The sequence below is a fragment of the Eptatretus burgeri genome, chromosome 13 (assembly GCF_056783735.1).
Source record: "Eptatretus burgeri isolate ZD-2024b chromosome 13, Ebu_testis_v1, whole genome shotgun sequence".
Classification (NCBI taxonomy): domain Eukaryota; kingdom Metazoa; phylum Chordata; class Myxini; order Myxiniformes; family Myxinidae; genus Eptatretus; species Eptatretus burgeri.
The window spans coordinates 36,747,256-36,759,704 of record NC_140973.1 but is presented as its reverse complement, the minus strand read 5'-3'; the positions used below and the strand labels follow the sequence as shown (position 1 = coordinate 36,759,704).

General features: G+C 39.4%; 1 protein-coding gene and 1 long non-coding RNA gene across 2 annotated transcripts in view; one reads left to right on the top strand and one right to left on the bottom strand.

The window, feature by feature from the left end:
• Positions 1 to 12,449, bottom strand: part of LOC147014237 (E3 ubiquitin-protein ligase PDZRN3-like) — a 257,924-nt gene that overhangs the window by 202,530 nt on the left and 42,945 nt on the right. The gene's annotated exons all lie outside the window — the stretch shown is intronic.
• LOC147014238 (uncharacterized) overlaps positions 1,687 to 12,449 on the top strand; it is a 33,600-nt gene continuing 22,837 nt past the window's right edge. The window contains exon 1 of the long non-coding RNA XR_015050687.1: positions 1,687 to 2,119. This is a non-coding gene — a long non-coding RNA (uncharacterized LOC147014238). The remainder of the gene's footprint in view (positions 2,120 to 12,449) is intronic.

Genomic DNA, 12,449 nt, shown 5'->3' with positions numbered 1-12,449 from the left:
GAACCTGCTCATAAAAGATTTGTTTATACCATCTATTTGTACTGTTTTCTTTTCTTTTTCAGCTAATGCAAGTAATACATTAAACTAAGATGGCAGCCACCAGCCCATTTACAGTGGAAGAAAGGCTGGTAGCAGTGGTGTGGTACCACGAGAGGAAAAGCACAAACAGTTTGATTAAACAGGTGAAAGAAGACTTCGAGGAGTGTTTTGGAAAGCCAGCATCGTCAAAATCAAATCTTCAACTTTGGAGGGGGGGAGGCATTTCAGACTGGAAGTGTACTCGACAGCAAACACAGCGGATGACGAAAAATTCGTTATTATAAAATTATAATTCGTTAAAAAATATAAGCAGCTAAAATCGTGTCATGGGACTTATGGCTCACCATGCAGGCCACACTCTCAGCGCACGCGCACACACACACACACACACACACACACACACACACACACACACACACACACACACACACACACACACACACACACACACACACGGTTGGCAGGATGGTTTAGGCCCGAGAGGTATGCACACTCACCTCTAAGCTGTCTAGCCTGGGTTTGAATCTCAACCCAACTATTAAAGAAAAAACCTGTCATGTTGGTGTTTCACAGGCAGGGTGATTCAACAATGCATGTGCCTTCCCTCGGATGAACGTTGAATGGGTGACCCATCTGCTAACATTAATTGGTGGATGTTAAAGATCCCACGGTAACCTTCGTGGAGTAGGTAAACTATCGCCGGCATCATGGCCAAGTTCCAAATTCCTTCCCCAACTACAGCTGCGAATGCAAGAGCAAACCACCCAGTATAACCCTTGCCAAGAAACTGCTTAGGCAGCACGAACACTCTGTAACCGAGTATGATACATCAGAATCAGAATATCCACTGTAATTGTTGCAGTGGTACATCGTGTTATGTTGGAGGAGATACAAATGTGGTAATTTCTAAAGTTAGCATGGGCCATTTCGGTTAGTGCATTTTCTCCAACCAGACCCATTTGGGTGAAGTTGTCCTTTTCTTATGTATGCCTTGAGAAGCAGTGTAGTTGACATTGGCATTAGGCCAAAAAAAAATGTTGCATTGGCGTAACGGGTCACTGAAAAATAGGGTAGGTCGGTCGGGATCTTTTTTTTTTTTTTCCCAATAAATCCCTCCCAAAATCTCCCCCGGCTCGAGTACCACCCTTTTTGTCGGCGGGTTCTGTCCGAAACACTTCCGGGTTTTTGCGATCGCGATCGCAATCAACAAGATACTTGAAAACGATAGCAAAACAACAAAAATAGCAATAAAATAGGGTCGTCAAAATTTTTCGATAGCAAAAAAACAAAAAAAAAACGTAGGGTCGGCGGAATTTTTAGGGTCGGGCGGGTTACGCCAATGCAACATTTTTTTTTTTGGCCTTAGATATGAAGTTGTATTTCACATGTATCCTCTCTGTAAAACCAGACAAGGCACCCAGGAAAGGTAGGAGAGGGTGCATTTAGAAGTGTCATATTTTGTGTTTGTGCCGATAAACCCCCCTGCCTACCCTCTGTAGCAAATTCTGGGTACAAGGTGACCGGTGCGGTGCTGGCTATCACAAGCACCAAAACCCAAGGACACATGCTGTCATTGGCACACTGCAAGGTATCGTGACATTGGTTCGGATGGCTCTGTTGGCAACACTCTGTCGACATGATGTGGCGTCACGCCACCTCATTAGCCTGTGCTGAGGAATGAGCAAAGAACGTTTGAAAGAGTGATGCGTGGCCGCACGGGAGGTGTTAAATGGCCGGACTGTTAAAGTATTCCTCTTCCTTCTCTTGGCTTTCCCGCCTCTTTTGTCCTGCACTTTACGACTTTTCTCTGGCTTTCTTTGAAGTCAAGTGATTTGCAGCAGTGGGGTTAACCAAGTTGATCGGAGCCGGGGATGCTTACACTCTCTCCGGGTTTGGTGGAGTCAGCACAGAGTGAGCCCGCCTTCGCGGATGTTGGAGTGCTGACGTGTGTCGATCTGCAGTCCTTCCCTATGCTTCGTTCTGGAGTCCAGCCCTCCTTTGTCCTTCAAGACTTTGCCTCGGTTCTCCCCTTTGTGCGCGAGTGGAAGAGTGCATGTGGTGCTGTGTCTTCTTTATTGTAGTAAGTGCATTTCTAATCATTGAATGTGTATTTAATTATTTATTTTTATATATTGTTTCCATCTACCTTTCGTCTTGGGATTCTCCCTTTGTTGTGCTGTGTCTCTTTTCAATAAACTGTTATTCCTTAAGTACATGTGTCGCCTGATATTAACCGCCATTATCACACGTGCGCCCAAACCGTTTTGGCCCACCTTGATTAATGCCTTGGGGATATGAAATTAGTTAAGCATTCGCATTACGAGATTGGCAGAATTTGGATTCTGTCTGAGGGAAGCCACACGATCCGCTCAAGTCAGCGTCCCTTTAATTCAGCCATTCACGAAGCACGTTGCTTCAGCGTGGCAAGTCCGCATTAGCAGACGAGTAGACGCGACACTATCAAACACATATTCCAAAGAAAAACAAACCAGCATGGACGGGAGAGGTAATGCAAATCATATTAGCACAAATAAAAGCCACATGTTCAGAGGCAGAGAAGCATGCTTTGTGGTTTGTTTTAGCTGAACTGGACTGAACTGGCCTTTGCAAAACATCTCTGCAGATGGCTTTGTTATCTTCAAGGGATTCCTATTTCTTCCATGTATGGTTGTTTCGGTCGTTGTTTGCTTCTCATCTCTGCCTTACTTACTTAATAAAATACCATATTGTCCATCTCTATTACAGACAAAAAGGCATATTTTGCTCAAAATATAGCATAAGATGTACTGTTGTGTTTTATGCATTTGCAATGCTGTCGGTGAAGTGGAATGTAACTTGCAAATTGAATCTTTGCATTTCACGAAATACAGATTCCTCTGTTCTTGGTTCGAGATTTCCATTGATTACAGATATATTAATAATGTACAAAATATCCCACGTCTCATACTACTGGTCTTTTGGATAGGGTGCTGTGCCATTGCTGACTGTCTCTATGATTCATATGAAGTCACAAAATTTAATATCGATTAAAAAACAATCTTTAAACGTAATTATAATCTTTAAATAATTTAAACCCCCCTCCTCCCTTCCAAACCAAATCGATTATTCTTACATTGAAATATGTAACAATAAAATAAAAATAAAAAACAAACATGAGAATTTTTGAAGTTATTTATTTATCTCAAAAGAACAGTGATGTCAATATTACCAGTGGTATTATTATTACCTTCGCAAACTTTGTTGCAAAGGTTATGTTTTGATCGCTGTGTATTTTTTATTTATTTGTGAATATGTGTGTTTGTTTGTTTGTTTGTTTGTTATTCGCATAACTCCAAAAGTATTGAACTGAATCGCAGAAAATTTGGTGGGATGATTGGTTATTATCCGAGGACCATTTGATTAGATTTTCGGAGCGATCGGGTCAAAGGTCAAGGTCATGAAAAGGTCAAAATCGTCGTTTTACCATAGCGCGGTCAATTTGTATCCAATTTGCATGCAACTAATGCCAAAATGTTCAGAATTCAATGCCCCATCTTGTGATATGTGACATGACACAATGACTTAATAACCCTTATTAGCGGTTGGGAGTCAAAGGTCAGGGGGGGGGGTCACGACATTGCAAAATGTGCGGTTTTAGTCATAACACGGTCAATTCGTATCCGATTTGCATGAAACCAACACCAAAATGTTGACTGTTCTGTTCCCCATACTCTAATACCAATTACAAAATTAAGAGTACAAAGGTCAAGGTCGAGGTCATGAAAAGGTCAAAATCGTCATTTTGCCATAGTGCGGTCGATTTTTATCCAATTTGCATGCAACCAATGCCAAAATGTTGTGAATTCAATCCCCAATCTTGTGATGTATGATATGACACAATGACGTCATTACCTTTGTTAGCAGTTTGGGTCAAAGGTCAGGGGGGTGAACGACCTTTATTCTCATAACGCGGTCAATTCTTATACAATTTGCATGTAAGTAGATTCAAAATGTTTAGAATTCAATTCCCTATCCTGTGATGTGTAATATTTGACAGTGACTTTATTCTTCCATGTTTAGTGTTTTGTCAAATGATGTACGTAGTTAGTTCAGATGAACTCTTATACGTCCTTTTCAGACTAATATGTCCCTTTGGTTACCAGTTTGGGCATTGTACTTTTGCAGGATTAATTTTTGTATGAACCGTGCATTGTTAGTTTCTCAGTTGTTCTCAAATAATACAAAACAATTAACTGTTTTAATTGTACAATGAATGTTTGTTTGTTCACAATAAATAACTTATTTAGAAAAACAGAAACTCGTGTGTGCTAAATGCCCCTAAAATGCCAGAAAATAATTTCTTATAATGTGACCAGTTGTCATCAGATTGACTTGACACCGACACCCAAAAAGTTCAGGGAGTTCATACAAAAATTGTACAATGTACGTGAATCAATGTCAAACAGCAGGAAATTTAATGTTTTTAAGCCATCATAACACATACGAGATGGCAGATGTGGTATGGGATTAAATACCCTCACAATCAACGGTTTCTGGGGGGGGGGGCAAAATGTAGCATTGGCGAAGGTATGCGCTCTACTGAGTGCCCGTTCTAGTTATTACAATATTCTCAGCTAATATTAAGTGCCAAGACGATTGGGTAACGCATCACCTGCAGCATACCTCGATGCTTTTGTTTCTCTTTTTTCCCATTTGCCCAACCACTTTCTTGAGGCTGTCCAATCACAATCTTCCCTCTACGGTTTCAAGCAAGTGATGCACTACCATCAGCCCATCGCCTTTCTACCCTGTCACCTTGATCTTATAAAAGCTTGTTTTCGAAAGAATGGGAAAGAAAAAATATCAGGAATTAGATGAGGGTGGCAAAGCGTTATCCTCCAATCATGAACAAATGGTCCTGCGCTAGTAAAACTCAGCACAGATATTCAGCCTTTTCCATGTAGTTTCCAGCCAGTCACCCAATTTTCCCAGTAATGGTTAAGATACAGGAGCAAGGCTCATGGAAGAACAAGGTATATGTGAGAGTAGAACAAACGTCAGGGAATGAACAAACACGATAAGAGAAAAGGGAGAAGGGTAGGAAACACTAAAACTGATAGCAAGTAAGATGGTCAAGTTAGGAGAGGTAATAAATATTACGAGTCAGAATTGGGGATGACGAGAGATTGTGATGCATTGCTTACTTGAAATCCCAGAGGGAAGAGTGAGACAGAACAGCCTCGAGAAGATGGTTCCACAGATGTGAGAACTGAAGAATAAAAGAGGTGAGGTGTGCAGTCAGCCTGGCCGGATTTTGGAAGTTTAACCAGGAAGGAGTTACTGAAAGAATGCGTGCATTTTGAGGTAAATAGGGAGGGTCAGAGGACTGAGCGAGTAAATGGAGCAATATTGGAGAAAAGGTGGTTGAAAAAAAACAAAAAACAGAGACCACCGACCTGCTTGCAATGTGAAAGCAACAGACCTTGTGCTTCAGCCTCATCATGCGAGTTTCCAATAATTTGGAGAACCATAGATTCCACAAAATCCAGCAGAGATACATTTGATGCTGGGGCACCAGTCCAAAGTGGAAAGCAGTACTCCATTGAGCTACAGAAAAAGGCCTTGTAAACTTTGATAGCTCCAATTTGCCAAGGAAAGACTTGGATTGATGGAGGTTGCCCACCCTGTAGCTGGCTTTGGAAACAAGCTTTGCTTTGTGGTTTACCCAGGAAAGGTCATGGCTGATGGTGAAGCCTAGATGTTCAAGGGACTGAACATCTTCCAGTGGATGACCAAGGAAATAGATAGATGGGCTAGCTAGTTTGATCATCCTTTTGGAGCAATAGGACTAGAATAACATTTTACAGGATTGAAGGATATATTGTATTTCTCAGACCAGTGTCTAATCATTTCGAGATATATATATATATATATATATATATATATATATATATATATATATATATATATATATATATATATATATATATATATATATATATATATATATATACATATATATATATACATATATATATATATATATATATATATATATATATATATATATATATATGCAGTTGCTGTCTGCCTAGCACAAGGATGGGGGTACTGCACAATACAATGTAGGGTCGTCTGCAAAAAGGTAAAGATGGTTTTTCAGAACATCGCAGAGTTCATTTATAGAGATAACAAGACTGAATCCCAAAACACTGCCTTTGGGAACTCCAGCTTCCACTGGGAGTGGGGAGAAGAGGCTTAATTGATGGCAACAAGTTGATTGCATGAGTGGAGGAAGTCGAGGAAGTCGTCAGTGTCAGAAATATCGTCTTTGAAACTTCTTGAAAAGGTAAAAAAAAAAAAAAATTTTGGAACAAACTTATTGGGTTATTACATTAAAATTTAATTCACAGTAATGTTCATTCCTGGTTTGAACGAGCAAATCTTTAAAAACCGAGCAGCCAACTGTCATCCATTAATAAACGACAAAAATGTTTTTACTCAGAATTCTTGTCTACATTTAAAAATTATTTTTCCAACAAACTTAAACTGCTGCTTCAGAGAAGGCGTGAAAATAACGTAGAAGAATCATTGGGGCGCTCTTACAAAGAACTACTCACCATCACAGAGCTTTGAACAATGGTAAAAGTAGCAAGATGAAATGAAGACTTGGCAAGACAGGTTCTGTTGCCTGATGGGATCTCTAGTATTTGATTGACATCTCAAACGGCTTGGAGCAGACTTTTTGAAGCAGAAATTTCTTCTATACTGTACAAAATACTGTGCTACAAGGATGATTTAGGCTCTCAGCCTCTGCACAGTGATGAGATTTTTGGACTATCATGGTGAGAAGTTTCTTGATGGCTTCAGGTCAGAGCATTTTTTTTTTTTTATACACACAAGGCCAGGTATATTTTTACTTGCATAATGGGCAGCATGTGTGTGAAGAGCAAATGCATGCACAGTGCATATTGGAAGAGGCTTTGTGGTAGAGGCTTATGATTTGCTTGGGGGGATATCTTTTACAGAGTTACACATACCTATGCATCATGCAACAGGCTGGCAGGAGAGCTTAGAGTTATGTACACGAGCCTTTGAGTTGTCTTGCCTGATTTGGAATCCCAACCGAGCTTTAAACAGTCAATGTGTGTGCCATCCTTCGGAAAGACATAAAGCCGGAGGACCCACGAGCTATCACTTGTCGATCATCACATCCCATGTGGTGTCTTTCACGAAGAGTGGGCACACTATTGCTGACACCCTGAAAAAATTAGAAATTCCTGCACAAACATTCTCGTCCATGCACACTTGGCAAGCATAGTGAGTATGCAAATACCCCCAACTTGAGTTGAGGGAAGTCTTTGTCCTGCAGTGGGATGATGATGATGATGATGATGATGATGATGATAATGATGATGATGATGAATAAATAATCACTTGAGGAAACCTTGAAAATTGGTATGTAGATAGTACCCTTCATCTTCTTGAATGTTCATCCGTTTGCTGTGCATTTAGTGCTGATTAATTTCAATCTGCCATTGAATTTAAGTTCTCACTGATTGTTTTTCCTTGTAAACACTTTACAATGAACTTCTTTTTGAGGCTGCTGTCAAATAAGAATCCATCCTTTTGTCAAGTCATGTCAAGTCGAACAACCTTATCATAACCCTTATAGTATAGGACTCAAGCCAGTAGATCCTGGGTACATCACATATAAATAATAATGTGCATGACAATTTCTGAATTTTGTGAAGTTTCGTTATATTTCTTCACTACAATCATGATCATGCCAGATTATGTCAACAAATAATCAGAAATCACATTTTTACACTCATTCTTCTTCTCAGTTGTATTTTCACAGTGAATTGGTTTGAGACCTAAAATAAATACTGTATTTCAAGGGAATGAGCCAATTATATATATATATATATATATATATATATATATATATATATATATATATATATATATATATATATATATATATATATATATATATATATATATATATATATATATATCGAAACATGTGGAGTGTGATGAGCACTCCCCCAAACTCCATTGGACATAGTCCTACACCAAAGCATCACCTCCACCCCAGAGGCCTCGGCCCGCCGACTCTGTCAGACAGACAAAGATTACATGGTCAACATCAATTAAACATCAAACAGAGCCGCCTATCCGGATTTCAGGCTTATTTGCCCTCATCAGATGTCCTTATTTTCCCATATTTGCCCACCACCTGGTGTAGGACTATATCCAATGGAGATCGGTGGAGTGTTCATCACACTCCACATGTTTCGATCACATCACGTGCCTTCTGGTCAAATGGTTTGCATTCGTGGGAACAATCATCTGCGTGGCAGACAGTGTGACCACTCCTCATTTTCATTAATGCCAAGGTGAGCCAATGAAAAAAGCCAAGAATTCACAAGGTTTCGGAAAAGCGATGATAATAGAAAACCTATACGCCAAGAAAACCTACAGAAAACCAAGACGCCAAGGTGAGCAACGAATAGCCAAGATCTTGTGAAAAAAGCCAAGGAGTGGTCACACTGGTGGCAGATGGATGGTGATTCTTTGCGGATTATGCGAGACATAATCCGCGGCAATGCTCATCATTACACTCAAGAGGTGCATCTGATGTGTGTGTATGTGTGTGTGTGTGTGTGTGTGTGTGTGTGTGTGTGTGTGTGTGTGTGTGTGTGTGTGTGTGTGTGTGTGTGTGTATGTGTGTGTGTGTGTGTGTGTGTGTGTGTGTGTATATATATATATACAGTGGCGAGAACAAGTATTTGATACACTGCTGATTTTGCAGGTTTTCCGACTTACAAAGCACGTAGAGGTCTGTAATTTTTTATCATAGGTACAGTTCAACTATGAAAGACGGAATCTAAAACAAAAATCCTGAAAATCACATTGTTTGATTTTTAAATAATTAATTTGCATTTTATTGCATGGACATGCGCTGGCTTGAGCAGAGGGACCTTGCGTGCGCTGCAGGATTTTAATCCATGATGGTGTAGTGTGTTACTTATGGTTTTCTTTGATACTGTGGTCCCAGCTCTCTTCAGGTCATTGACCAGGTCCTGCCGTGTAGTTCTGGGCTGATCCCTCACCTTTCTCATGATCATTGAGGCTCCACGAGGTGAGATCTTGCATGGAGCCCCAGACCAAGGGAGATTGACTGTTATCTTGAACTTCTTCCATTTTCTAATAATTGCACCAACAGTTGTTGCCTTCTCACCAAGCTGCTTGCCTATTGTCCTGTAGCGCATCCCAGCCTTGTGCAAGTCTACAATTTTGTCCCTGATGTCCTTAGACAGCTCTCTGGTCTTGCCCATTGTGGAGAGGTTGGAGTCTGATTGATTGAGTGTGGACAGCTGTCTTTTATGCAGATAACGAGTTCAAACAGGTGCAGTTAATACAGGTAATGAGTGGAGAATGGGAGGGCTTCTTAAAGACAAAACTAACAGGTCTGTGAGAGCCGGAATTCTTACTGGTTGGTGGGTGATCAAATACTTATTTCATGCAATAAAATGCAAAATTAATTATTTAAAAATCATACAATGTGATTTTCAGGATTTTTGTTTTAGATTCCGTCTTTCACAGTTGAAGTGTACCTATGATAAAAATTACAGACCTTTACGTGCTTTGTAAGTGGGAAAACCTGCAAAATCGGCAGTGTATCAAATACTTGTTCTTCCCACTGTATATATATATATATATATATATATATATATATATATATATATATATATATATATATATATATATATATATATATATATTTATATATATATATATATATATATATATATATATATATATATATATATATATATATATATATATATGTGGCACCACGAGGAGTGATGTAAGGGCCACATCTGCCATTTTGGAGTTAATGCCATATAGCACTATTTTAACCCTTCCCCTATCATCTGAGCCTATCATCATCATATCGTTAAAAAAATGTCACTTACATCACTCCTCCTCGCCGGGCCTCATGTATATATGTGTAGATGTTGTTGCAGTTCTGTAAAACCACATTCCTCCGAGACAATGGCACACAACATACAGCAATCCCAAGGCAGTTATTTCAATAGTGTGTGTTTAGTTAGATCTTTCCATGTGCCTTGTGGGTAAATGGGAAAAATGTGTTGCATAGGGATTTTAGTTCGGTCTTCAATCTTCAATCCCTGCTCTTCTTCCACTCCTTTACTCATTTACACTTCCACTCCACCATACTTTGTCTCTCACATGAACCACGCATGCAAGCACGTGCACAGCCGAAGATAGGATCCGAGTAAAGCAGCACAGCGAGCAACTGATTTGCATCTGCGCGCCATTTCCCATTGAAAACTGCATGCCAATTTCCAACTGCCGTCTCACCTCAAACCTTCATTCTGCTCAGCACGACATGACAACACTCACCACAACTGTTCCACACATCTCCTAAAAATCCCCACAACTTACGTTCATGTCTTCACTACAAACACTGCAGTGACGAACATCTCCTTCCTCGCCGCGGCAACGCCACCATGACAAGCATCCACTCCCTCTTCGTCACAACACCACATTTACAATCACCTCTTGCCATTCCACAACTGCCACCTTTTCTGTGGACGCTCAATACAGCCTCGAGGGACACTGAAAAAATGAGACGGGTTGTTTCGGGGAATAACTCGAAGCGCGAGCTGCGCTGCAATTCGCTCAGAGGTGCACAGGTAGCGCTGGGATTTCCCAAAATGACTACGTTTGAATGGAGGTCAGCGCACATTCGGGGTCGGAGAGTGCTTTCAGAGACTATCACCCCATGTTAATCTTGGAGCTCCAATGCGTGACAAGATCAGGGAGCGAATGGGGCCAATTTCCGTTTTGGGGCCTGGCGGCGCATCGTTACAACGCAGGAAGACTGCTGGGTACCAACAGGGAAGCTTGAAATCGTCAACAGCCCTGTGTGATCTGATTCTTAGCCCCTTCCCCACTCGGAGCCCATAAAAAGGCGCAATTTAGCAGGGATTTCGCCAGACTGAGGAGGATTTCGTAGGGAGCAGACTTGCCAGCCATCAGACCTCGCCGGACACGCCAGACTTCGGAGAGAGCAGACATCAGCAGACGGCACAGGAAGGAAAGTTTCAGCACCGAGCGAATAGCGCCAGAGTCGGCACGGCCAAGTAAGGACTCGGTGCGGAACAAGTGTCTACTACACGCCAGGACCCTTCCAATTTCATCAACGCTCAGTTCAGCTGCATCCAGCAGCCAACATTTACACTTACACCACTCCGTTAGGGTCTTTATCTAATGCATCTTTCTCTCGTCCACTGTGGACGGAGAAGAGCAATTGGCACACGCAAGTTCCGACAAACCATTCTTTTCAGAGTGAAAAAACCATTCTTTTCAGAGCGAACATTACGGACTTGCACCTCACATCTTCCTCCCACGCCACGCTGTGCGTCATGGTTCACTACACTGACACCTCTCACTCCCACATCGTACACACCTTCAGTTTTCTCCCTTCTTTCCCCTTTCTAAGCATTTGGGTTGCGCAGGTCTGCCGACCACCACAGGTATTAAGCGGTCGCTAATCCTCAACTGCCTCTTATCTCTCTGGGCTATCTGTAATTTTCCTCGGTGTGTGTGTGTGTGTGTGTGTGTGTGTGTGTGTGTGTGTGTGTGTGTGTGTGATAGTGCCTGTCACAGCATAAGTTAAGAAATGTATAAGTTCATTTGGAGTAACTCTGCACTGTGTCTTCTTTTGTGATTATAGCATTCTTTTGCCACACCCACAAATTCCTTGTTTCCCTGTAATTCCTTGATTGGTCATGTGTGTGTATATATATATATATATATATATATATATATATATATATATATATATATATATATATATATATATGTATATATGTATATATATATATATATGTATATATATATGTATATATATATATATATGTATATATATATATATATATGTATATATATATATGTATATATATATATATGTGTATATATATATACATATATATATATATATATATACATATATATATATATATATATATATATATATATATATATATATATATATATATATATATATATATATATACATATATATATATATATATATATATATATATATATATATATATATATATATATATATATATATATATATATATATATATATATATATATATATATATATATATATATGTATGTATGTATGTATGTATATATATATATATATATATATATATATATATATATATATATATATATATATATATATATATATATATATATATATATATATATATATATATATATATATATATATATATATATATATATATATATATATATATATATACAACCGGGCATAGTGGCGTGCGCCTGTAATCCGGCTACTCGGAGGCTTGGGT